Below are 12,326 nucleotides of genomic sequence, written 5' to 3' on the forward strand. Positions count from 1 at the left end.
ATAATCACTCAGCAAGGGAGTGATCCCAAACACTCAGCAGGGGCATGATCCCAATCTCTCGGCAAGAGAATGATCTCAATCACTCGGCAGGGGAATGATATTAATCACTCGGCAGGTGAATGATCCCAATCGCTCAGCAAGGGAATGATCCCAATCACTCAGCAAGGAAATGATCACAATCACTCAGCAAGTGAATGATCCCAATCACTCAGCAAGGGAATGACCCAATCACTCGGCAAGTAAATGATCCCAATCACTCACCAAGTGAATGACCCAATCACTCAGCAAGGGAATTATCGCAATCACTCAGCAAGGGAATGATTCCAATCACTCAGCAAGAGAATGACCCAAATCGCTCAGCAAGGGAATGGACCCAATCACTTAGCAAGGGAGTGATCACAATCACTCATCAAGTGAATGATCCCAATAACTCATCAAGGGAATGATCGCATTAACTCAGAAAGGGAATGATGCCAATCAGTCAGCAAGGGAATGGTTCCAATCACTCAGCAAGGGAATGATCTCAATCACTCATCAAGGGAATTATCACAATCACTCAGCAAGTGAATGATCCCCATCACTCAGCAAGGGAATGATCCCAATCACTCGGCAAGTGAATGATCATAATCACTCAGCAAGGGAATGATCCCAATCACTCAGCAAGGGAATGATCACAATCACTCAGCAAGTGAATGCTCCCAATCACTCAGCAAGGGAATGATGGCAATCACTCAGCAAGTGAATGATCCCAATGACTCAGCAAGCGAGTGATCTCAATCACTCAGCAAGGGAATGATCCCAATCACTCAGCAAGGGAGTGATCGCATTCACTCAGCAGGGGAATGATTCTAATCACTCAGCAAGTGAATGATCCCAATCACTCAGCAAGTGAATGATCGCATTCACTCAGAAAGGGAATGATGCCAATCACTCAGCAAGGGAATGATTCTAATCACTTTGCAAGGGAATGATCGCAATTACTCGGCAAGTGAATGATCATAATCACTCAGCAAGGGAGTGATCCCAAACACTCAGCAGGGGCATGATCCCAATCTCTCGGCAAGAGAATGATCTCAATCACTCGGCAGGGGAATGATATTAATCACTCGGCAGGTGAATGATCCCAATCACTCAGCAAGGAATTGATCCCAATCACTCAGCAAGTGAATGATCCCAATCACTCAGCAAGGGAATGATCGCAATCACTCGGCAAGTAAATGATCCCAATCACTCAGCAAGTGAATGATCCCAATCACTCAGCAAGGGAATCATCGCAATCACTCAGCAAGGGAATGATTCCAATCACTCAGCAAGGGAATGGACCCAATCACTTAGCAAGGGAGTGATCACAATCACTCATCAAGTGAATGATCCCTATCACTCAGCAAGGGAGTGATCCCAATCACTCATCAAGTGAATGATCCCAATAACTCATCAAGGGAATGATCGCATTAACTCAGAACGGGAATGATGCCAATCACTCAGCAAGGGAATGGTTCCAATCACTCAGCAAGGGAATGATCTCAATCACTCATCAAGGGAATTATCACAATCACTCAGCAAGTGAATGATCCCCATCACTCAGCAAGGGAATGATCTCAATCACTCATCAAGGGAATTATCACAATCACTCAGCAAGTGAATGATCCCCATCACTCAGCAAGGGAATGCTCCCAATCACTCGGCAATTGAATGATCCCAATCACTCGGTAAGAGAATGATACCAATCACTCAGCAAGCGAGTGATCCCAAATCACTCGGCAAGGGAGTGATCCCAATCATTCAGCAGGGGCATGATCCCAATCACTCGGCAAGAGAATGATCTCAATCACTCGGCAAGGGAATGATCCCAATCAATCAGCAAGTGAATGATCGCATTCACTCAGAAAGGGAATGATGCCAATCACTCAGCAAGGGAATGATTCCAATCACTCAGCAAGGGAATGATCGCAATCACTCGGCAAGTGAATGATCATAATCACTCAGCAAGGGAGTGATCCCAAACACTCAGCAGGGGCATGATCCCTATCTCTCGGCAAGAGAATGATCTCAATCACTCGGCAGGGGAATGATATTAATCACTCGGCAGGTGAATGATCCCAATCACTCAGCAAGGAATTGATACCAATCACTCAGCAAGTGAATGATCCCAATCACTCAGCAAGGGAATGATCGCAATCACTCGGCAAGTAAATGATCCCAATCACTCAGCAAGTGCATGATCCCAATCACTCAGCAAGGGAATCATCGCAATCACTCAGCAAGGGAATGATTCCAATCACTCAGCAAGGGAATGGACCCAATCACTTAGCAAGGGAGTGATCACAATCACTCATCAAGTGAATGATCCCTATCACTCAGCAAGGGAGTGATTCCAATCACTCATCAAGTGAATGATCCCAATAACTCATCAAGGGAATGATCGCATTAACTCAGAAAGGGAATGATGCCAATCACTCAGCAAGGGAATGGTTCCAATCACTCAGCAAGGGAATGATCTCAATCACTCATCAAGGGAATTATCACAATCACTCAGCAAGTGAATGATCCCCATCACTCAGCAAGGGAATGATCTCAATCACTCATCAAGGGAATTATCACTATCACTCAGCAAGTGAATGATCCCCATCATTCAGCAAGGGAATGATCCCAATCACTCGGCAATTGAATGATCCCAATCACTCGGCAAGAGAATGATCCCAATCACTCAGCAAGCGAGTGATCCCAATCACTCGGCAAGGGAGTGATCCCAATCATTCAGCAGGGGCATGATCCCAATCACTCGGCAAGAGAATGATCTCAATCACTCAGCAAGTGAATGATCCCCATCACTCGGCAGGTGAATGATCCCAATCACTCAGCAAGCGAGTGATCCCAATCACTCGGCAAGGGAGTGATCCCAATCATTCAGCAGGGGCATGATCCCAATCACTCGGCAAGAGAATGATCTCAATCACTCGGCAGGGGAATGATCCTAATCACTCGGCAGCTGAATGATCTCAATCAATCAGCAAGGAAATGATCCCAATCGCTCAGCAAGGGAATGATCCCAATCACTCTGCAAGGGAATGATTTCAATCACTCAGCAAGAGAATGATGCCAATCACTCAGCAAGGGAATGATTCCAATCACTCAGCAAGGGAGTGATCCCAAACACAAAGCAGGGGCATGATCCCAATCTCTCGGCAAGGGAATGATCTCAACACTCGGCAGGGGAATGATCCCAATCACTCAGCAAGGGAATGATCCAATCGCTCAGCAAGAGTATGATCCCAATCACTCAGCAAGCGAATGATTCCAATCACTCAGCAAGGGAATGATCCCAATCACTCAGCAAGGGAATGATCACAATCACTCAGCAAGTGAATGCTCCGAAACACTGAGCAAGGGAATGATCGCAATCACTCGGCAAGTAAATGATCCCAATCACTCAGCAAGTGAATGATCCCAATCACTCAGCAAGTGAATGATCGCATTCACTCAGAAAGGGAATGATGCCAATCACTCAGCAAGGGAATGATTCCAATAACTCAGCAAAGGAATGATCACAATCTCTCAGCAAGTGAATGATCCCCATCACTCAGCAAGGGAATGATCTCAATCACTCAGCAAGGGAATCATCACAATCTCTCAGCAAGTGAATGATCCCCATCACTCAGCAAGGGAATGATTCCAATCACTCAGCAAGGGAGTGATCCCAAACACAAAGCAGGGGCATGATCCCAATCTCTCGGCAAGGGAATGATCTCAACACTCGGCAGGGGAATGATCCCAATCACTCAGCAAGGGAATGATCCCAATCGCTCAGCAAGGGTATGATCCCAATCACTCAGCAAGCGAATGATTCCAATCACTCAGCAAGGGAATGATCACAATCACTCAGCAAGTGAATGCTCCGAAACACTGAGCAAGGGAATGATCGCAATCACTCGGCAAGTAAATGATCCAAATCACTCAGCAAGTGAATGATCCCAATCACTCAGCAAGTGAATGATCGCATTCACTCAGAAAGGGAATGATGCCAATCACTCAGCAAGGGAATGATTCCAATCACTCAGCAAGGGAATGATCGCATTCACTCGGCAAGTGAATGATCATAATCACTCAGCAAGGGAGTGATCCCAAACACTCAGCAGGGGCATGATCCCAATCTCTCGGCAAGAGAATGATCTCAATCACTCGGCAGGGGAATGATATTAATCACTCGGCAGGTGAATGATCCCAATCGCTCAGCAAGGGAATGATCCCAATCACTCAGCAAGGGAATGATCACAATCACTCAGCAAGTGAATGATCCCAATCACTCAGCAAGGGAATGATCGCAATCACTCGGCAAGTAAATGATCCCAATCACTCAGCAAGTGAATGACCCAATCACTCAGCAAGGGAATTATCGCAATCACTCAGCAAGGGAATGATTCCAATCACTCAGCAAGAGAATGACCCAAATCGCTCAGCAAGGGAATGGACCCAATCACTTAGCAAGGGAGTGATCACAATCACTCATCAAGTGAATGATCCCTATCACTTAGCAAGGGAGTGATCACAATCACTCATCAAGTGAATGATCCCAATAACTCATCATGGGAATGATCGCATTAACTCAGAAAGGGAATGATGCCAATCAGTCAGCAAGGGAATGATCCCCATCACTCGGCAATTGAATGATCCCAATCACTCGGCAAGAGAATAATCCCAATCACTCAGCAAGCGAGTGATCCCATTCACTCAGAAAGGGCATGATGCTAATCACTCAGCAAGTGAATGATCGCATTCACTCAGCAAGTGAATGATCCCAATGACTCAGCAAGCGAGTGATCCCAATCACTCAGCAAGGGAATGATCCCAATCACTCAGCAAGGGAGTGATCGCATTCACTCAGCAGGGGAATGATTCTAATCACTCAGCAAGTGAATGACCTCAATCACTCAGCAAGGGTGTGATCCCAATCACTCAGCAAGGGAATGATTCCAATCACTCAGCAAGGGAATGATCGCAATCACTCGGCAACAGAATGATCCCCATTACTCAGCAAGTGAATGATCCCAATTATTCAGCAAGCGAGTGATCCCAATCACTCAGCAGGGGAATGATCTCAATCACTCGGGAGGGGAATGTCCTAATCACTCGGCAGGTGAATGATCTCAATCAATCAGCAAGAGAATGATCCCAATCGCTCAGCAAGGGAATGATCCCCATCACTCGGCAATTGAATGATCCCAATCACTCGGCAAGAGAATAATCCCAATCACTCAGCAAGCGAGTGATCCCATTCACTCAGAAAGGGCATGATGCTAATCACTCAGCAAGGGAATGATTCCAATTACTCAGCAAGGGAATGATCTCAATCACTCAGCAAGTGAATGATCACAATCTCTCAGCAAGTGAATGCTCCCAATCACTCAGCAAAGGAATGATGGCAATCACTCAGCAAGTGAATGATCCCAATGACTCAGCAAGCGAGTGATCCCAATCACTCAGCAAGGGAATGATCCCAATCACTCAGCAAGGGAGCGATCGCATTCACTCAGCAGGGGAATGATTCTAATCACTCAGCAAGTGAATGACCTCAATCACTCAGCAAGGGTGTGATCCCAATCACTCAGCAAGGGAATGATTCCAATCACTCAGCAAGGGAATGATCGCAATCACTCGGCAACAGAATGATCCCCATTACTCAGCAAGTGAATGATCCCAATTATTCAGCAAGCGAGTGATCCCAATCACTCAGCAGGGGAATGATCTCAATCACTCGGCAGGGGAATGTCCTAATCACTCGGCAGGTGAATGATCTCAATCAATCAGCAAGAGAATGATCCCAATCGCTCAGCAAGGGAATGATCCCAATCGCTCAGCAAGGGAACGATCACAATCACACTGCAAGGGAATGATTTTAATCACTCAGCAAGTGAATGATCCCAATCACTCAGCAAGTGAATAATCCCAATCACTCAGCAAGGGAATCATCGCAATCACTCAGCAAGGGAATGATTCCAATCACTCAGCAAGGGAATGGACCCAATCACTTAGCAAGGGAGTGATCACAATCACTCATCAAGTGAATGATCCCTATCACTCAGCAAGGGAGTGATCCCAATCACTCATCAAGTGAATGATCCCAATAACTCATCAAGGGAATGATCGCATTAACTAAGAAAGGGAATGATGCCAATCACTCAGCAAGGGAATGGTTCCAATCACTCAGCAAGGGAATGATCTCAATCACTCATCAAGGGAATTATCACAATCACTCAGCAAGTGAATGATCCCCATCACTCAGCAAGGGAATGATCTCAATCACTCATCAAGGGAATTATCACAATCACTCAGCAAGTGAATGATCCCAATCACTCAGCAAGGGAATGATCCCAATCACTCGGCAATTGAATGATCCCAATCACTCGGTAAGAGAATGATCCCAATCACTCAGCAAGCGAGTGATCCCCATCACTCAGCAAGTGAATGATCGCATTCACTCAGAAAGGGAATGATGCCAATCACTCAGCAAGGGAATGATTCCAATCACTCAGCAAGGGAATGATCGCATTCACTCGGCAATTGAATGATCCCAATTATTCAGCAAGCGAGTGATCCCAATCAATCAGCAAGGAAATGATCCCAATCGCTCAGCAAGGGAATGATCCCAATCACTCTGCAAGGGAATGATTTCAATCACTCAGCAAGAGAATGATCCCAATCACTCAGCAAGGGAATGATCACAATTACTCAGCAAGTGAATGATCCCAATCACTCAGCAAGGGAATGATCCCAATCACTCAGCAAGTGAGTGATCCCTATCACTCAGCAAGTGAATGATCGCATTCACTCAGAAAGGGAATGATGCCAATCACTCAGCAAGGGAATGATTCCAATAACTCAGCAAAGGAATGATCACAATCTCTCAGCAAGTGAATGATCCCCATCACTCAGCAAGGGAATGATCTCAATCACTCAGCAAGGGAATGATCACAATCTCTCAGCAAGTGAATGATCCCCATCACTCAGCAAGGGAATGATTCCAATCACTCAGCAAGGGAATGATTCCAATCACTCAGCAAGGGAGTGATCCCAAAAACAAAGCAGGGGCATGATCCCAATCTCTCGGCAAGGGAATGATCTCAACACTCGGCAGGGGAATGATCCCAATCACTCAGCAAGGGAATGATCCCAATCGCTCAGCAAGGGTATGATCCCAATCACTCAGCAAGCGAATGATTCCAATCACTCAGCAAGGGAATGATCACAATCACTCAGCAAGTGAATGCTCCGAAACACTGAGCAAGGGAATGATCGCAATCACTCGGCAAGTAAATGATCCCAATCACTCAGCAAGTGAATGATCCCAATCACTCAGCAAGTGAATGATCGCATTCACTCAGAAAGGGAATGATGCCAATCACTCAGCAAGGGAATGATTCCAATCACTCAGCAAGGGAATGATCGCATTCACTCGGCAAGTGAATGATCATAATCACTCAGCAAGGGAGTGATCCCAAACACTCAGCAGGGGCATGATCCCAATCTCTCGGCAAGAGAATGATCTCAATCACTCGGCAGGGGAATGATATTAATCACTCGGCAGGTGAATGATCCCAATCGCTCAGCAAGGGAATGATCCCAATCACTCAGCAAGGAAATGATCACAATCACTCAGCAAGTGAATGATCCCAATCACTCAGCAAGGGAATGACCCAATCACTCGGCAAGTAAATGATCCCAATCACTCACCAAGTGAATGACCCAATCACTCAGCAAGGGAATTATCGCAATCACTCAGCAAGGGAATGATTCCAATCACTCAGCAAGAGAATGACCCAAATCGCTCAGCAAGGGAATGGACCCAATCACTTAGCAAGGGAGTGATCACAATCACTCATCAAGTGAATGATCCCAATAACTCATCAAGGGAATGATCGCATTAACTCAGAAAGGGAATGATGCCAATCAGTCAGCAAGGGAATGGTTCCAATCACTCAGCAAGGGAATGATCTCAATCACTCATCAAGGGAATTATCACAATCACTAAGCAAGTGAATGATCCCCATCACTCAGCAAGGGAATGATCCCAATCACTCGGCAAGTGAATGATCATAATCACTCAGCAAGGGAATGATCCCAATCACTCAGCAAGGGAATGATCACAATCACTCAGCAAGTGAATGCTCCCAATCACTCAGCAAGGGAATGATGGCAATCACTCAGCAAGTGAATGATCCCAATGACTCAGCAAGCGAGTGATCCCAATCACTCAGCAAGGGAATGATCCCAATCACTCAGCAAGGGAGTGATCGCATTCACTCAGCAGGGGAATGATTCTAATCACTCAGCAAGTGAATGACCTCAATCACTCAGCAAGGGTGTGATCCCAATCACTCAGCAAGGGAATGATTCCAATCACTCAGCAAGGGAATGATCGGAATCACTCGGCAACAGAATGATCCCCATTACTCAGCAAGTGAATGATCCCAATTATTCAGCAAGCGAGTGATCCCAATCACTCAGCAGGGGAATGATCTCAATCACTCGGCAGGGGAATGTCCTAATCACTCGGCAGGTGAATGATCTCAATCAATCAGCAAGAGAATGATCCCAATCGCTCAGCAAGGGAATGATTCCAATCGCTCAGCAAGGGAACGATCACAATCACTCTGCAAGGGAATGATTTTAATCACTCAGCAAGGGAATGATCCCAATCACTCAGCAAGTGAATGATCCCAATCACTCAGCAAGGGAATCATCGCAATCACTCAGCAAGTGAATGATTCCAATCACTCAGCAAGCGAATGGACCCAATCACTTAGCAAGGGAGTGATCACAATCACTCGGCAAGTGAATGATCCCAATCACTCAGCAAGGGAATGATTCCAATCACTCAGCAAGGGAATGATTCCAATCACTCAGCAAGGGAATGAACCCAATCACTTAGCAAGGGAGTGATCACATTCACTCATCAAGTGAATGATCCCTATCACTCAGCAAGGGAGTGATCCCAATCACTCATCAAGTGAATGATCCCAATAACTCATCAAGGGAATGATCGCATTAACTCAGAAAGTGAATGATGCCAATCACTCAGCAAGGGAATGGTTCCACTCAGCAAGGGAATGATCTCAATCACTCATCAAGGGAATTATCACAATCAGTCAGCAAGTGAATGATCCCAATCGCTCAGCAAGGGAATGATCCCAATCGCTCAGCAAGGGAATGATCCCAATCACTCTGCAAGGGAATGATTTCAATCACTCAGCAAGGGAATGATCCCAATCACTCAGCAAGGGAATGATCACAATTACTCAGCAAGTGAATGATCCCAATCACTCAGCAAGGGAATGATCCCAATCACTCAGCAAGTGAATGATCGCATTCACTCAGAAAGGGAATGATGCCAATCAATCAGCAAGGAAATGATCCCAATCGCTCAGCAAGGGAATGATCCCAATCACTCTGCAAGGGAATGATTTCAATCACTCAGCAAGAGAATGATCCCAATCACTCAGCAAGGGAATGATCACAATTACTCAGCAAGTGAATGATCCCAATCACTCAGCAAGGGAATGATCCCAATCACTCAGCAAGTGAGTGATCCCAATCAATCAGCAAGTGAATGATCGCATTCACTCAGAAAGGGAATGATGCCAATCACTCAGCAAGGGAATGATTCCAATCACTCAGCAAAGGAATGATCACAATCTCTCAGCAAGTGAATGATCCCCATCACTCAGCAAGGGAATGATCTCAATCACTCAGCAAGGGAATGATTCCAATCACTCAGCAAGGGAATGATTCCAATCACTCAGCAAGGGAGTGATCCCAAACACAAAGCAGGGGCATGATCCCAATCTCTCGGCAAGGGAATGATCTCAACACTCGGCAGGGGAATGATCCCAATCACTCAGCAAGGGAATGATCCCAATCGCTCAGCAAGGGTATGATCCCAATCACTCAGCAAGCGAATGATTCCAATCACTCAGCAAGGGAATGATCCCAATCACTCAGCAAGGGAATGATCACAATCACTCAGCAAGTGAATGCTCCGAAACACTGAGCAAGGGAATGATCGCAATCACTCGGCAAGTAAATGATCCCAATCACTCAGCAAGTGAATGATCCCAATCACTCAGCAAGTGAATGATCGCATTCACTCAGAAAGGGAATGATGCCAATCACTCAGCAAGGGAATGATTCCAATCACTCAGCAAGGGAATGATCGCATTCACTCGGCAAGTGAATGATCATAATCACTCAGCAAGGGAGTGATCCCAAACACTCAGCAGGGGCATGATCCCAATCTCTCGGCAAGAGAATGATCTAAATCACTCGGCAGGGGAATGATATTAATCACTCGGCAGGTGAATGATCCCAATCGCTCAGCAAGGGAATGATGCCAATCACTCAGCAAGGGAATGATTCCAATCACTCAGCAAGGGAATGATCGCATTCACTCGGCAAGTGAATGATCATAATCACTCAGCAAGGGAATGATCGCAGTCACTCGGCAAGTGAATGATCCCAATCACTCAGCAAGTGAATGATCCCAATCACTCAGCAAGTGAATGATCGCATTCACTCAGAAAGGGAATGATGCCAATCACTCAGCAAGGGAATGATTCCAATCACTCAGCAAGGGAATGATCGCATTCACTCGGCAAGTGAATGATCATAATCACTCAGCAAGGGAGTGATCCCAAACACTCAGCAGGGGCATGATCCCAATCTCTCGGCAAGAGAAAGATCTCAATCACTCGGCAGGGGAATGATATTAATCACTCAGCAAGGGAATGATCCCAATCGCTCAGCAAGGGTATGATCCCAATCACTCAGCAAGCGAATGATTCCAATCACTCAGCAAGGGAATGATCACAATCACTCAGCAAGTGAATGCTCCGAAACACTGAGCAAGGGAATGATCGCAATCACTCGGCAAGTAAATGATCCCAATCACTCAGCAAGTGAATGATCCCAATCACTCAGCAAGTGAATGATCGCATTCACTCAGAAAGGGAATGATGCCAATCACTCAGCAAGGGAATGATTCCAATCACTCAGCAAGGGAATGATCGCATTCACTCGGCAAGTGAATGATCATAATCACTCAGCAAGGGAGTGATCCCAAACACTCAGCAGGGGCATGATCCCAATCTCTCGGCAAGAGAATGATCTCAATCACTCGGCAGGGGAATGATATTAATCACTCGGCAGGTGAATGATCCCAATCGCTCAGCAAGGGAATGATCCCAATCACTCAGCAAGGAAATGATCACAATCACTCAGCAAGTGAATGATCCCAATCACTCAGCAAGGGAATGACCCAATCACTCGGCAAGTAAATGATCCCAATCACTCACCAAGTGAATGACCCAATCACTCAGCAAGGGAATTATCGCAATCACTCAGCAAGGGAATGATTCCAATCACTCAGCAAGAGAATGACCCAAATCGCTCAGCAAGGGAATGGACCCAATCACTTAGCAAGGGAGTGATCACAATCACTCATCAAGTGAATGATCCCAATAACTCATCAAGGGAATGATCGCATTAACTCAGAAAGGGAATGATGCCAATCAGTCAGCAAGGGAATGGTTCCAATCACTCAGCAAGGGAATGATCTCAATCACTCATCAAGGGAATTATCACAATCACTCAGCAAGTGAATGATCCCCATCACTCAGCAAGGGAATGATCCCAATCACTCGGCAAGTGAATGATCATAATAACTCAGCAAGGGAATGATCCCAATCACTCAGCAAGGGAATGATCACAATCACTCAGCAAGTGAATGCTCCCAATCACTCAGCAAGGGAATGATGGCAATCACTCAGCAAGTGAATGATCCCAATGACTCAGCAAGCGAGTGATCCCAATCACTCAGCAAGGGAATGATCCCAATCACTCAGCAAGGGAGTGATCGCATTCACTCAGCAGGGGAATGATTCTAATCACTCAGCAAGTGAATGACCTCAATCACTCAGCAAGGGTGTGATCCCAATCACTCAGCAAGGGAATGATTCCAATCACTCAGCAGGGGAATGATCTCAATCACTCGGCAGGGGAATGTCCTAATCACTCGGCAGGTGAATGATCTCAATCAATCAGCAAGAGAATGATCCCAATCGCTCAGCAAGGGAATGATTCCAATCGCTCAGCAAGGGAACGATCACAATCACTCTGCAAGGGAATGATTTTAATCACTCAGCAAGGGAATGATCCCAATCACTCAGCAAGTGAATGATCCCAATCACTCAGCAAGGGAATCATCGCAATCACTCAGCAAGTGAATGATTCCAATCACTCAGCAAGCGAATGGACCCAATCACTTAGCAAGGGAG

This window comes from Pristiophorus japonicus, chromosome 12 (genome assembly GCF_044704955.1).
Source record: "Pristiophorus japonicus isolate sPriJap1 chromosome 12, sPriJap1.hap1, whole genome shotgun sequence".
NCBI lineage: Eukaryota > Metazoa > Chordata > Chondrichthyes > Pristiophoridae > Pristiophorus > Pristiophorus japonicus.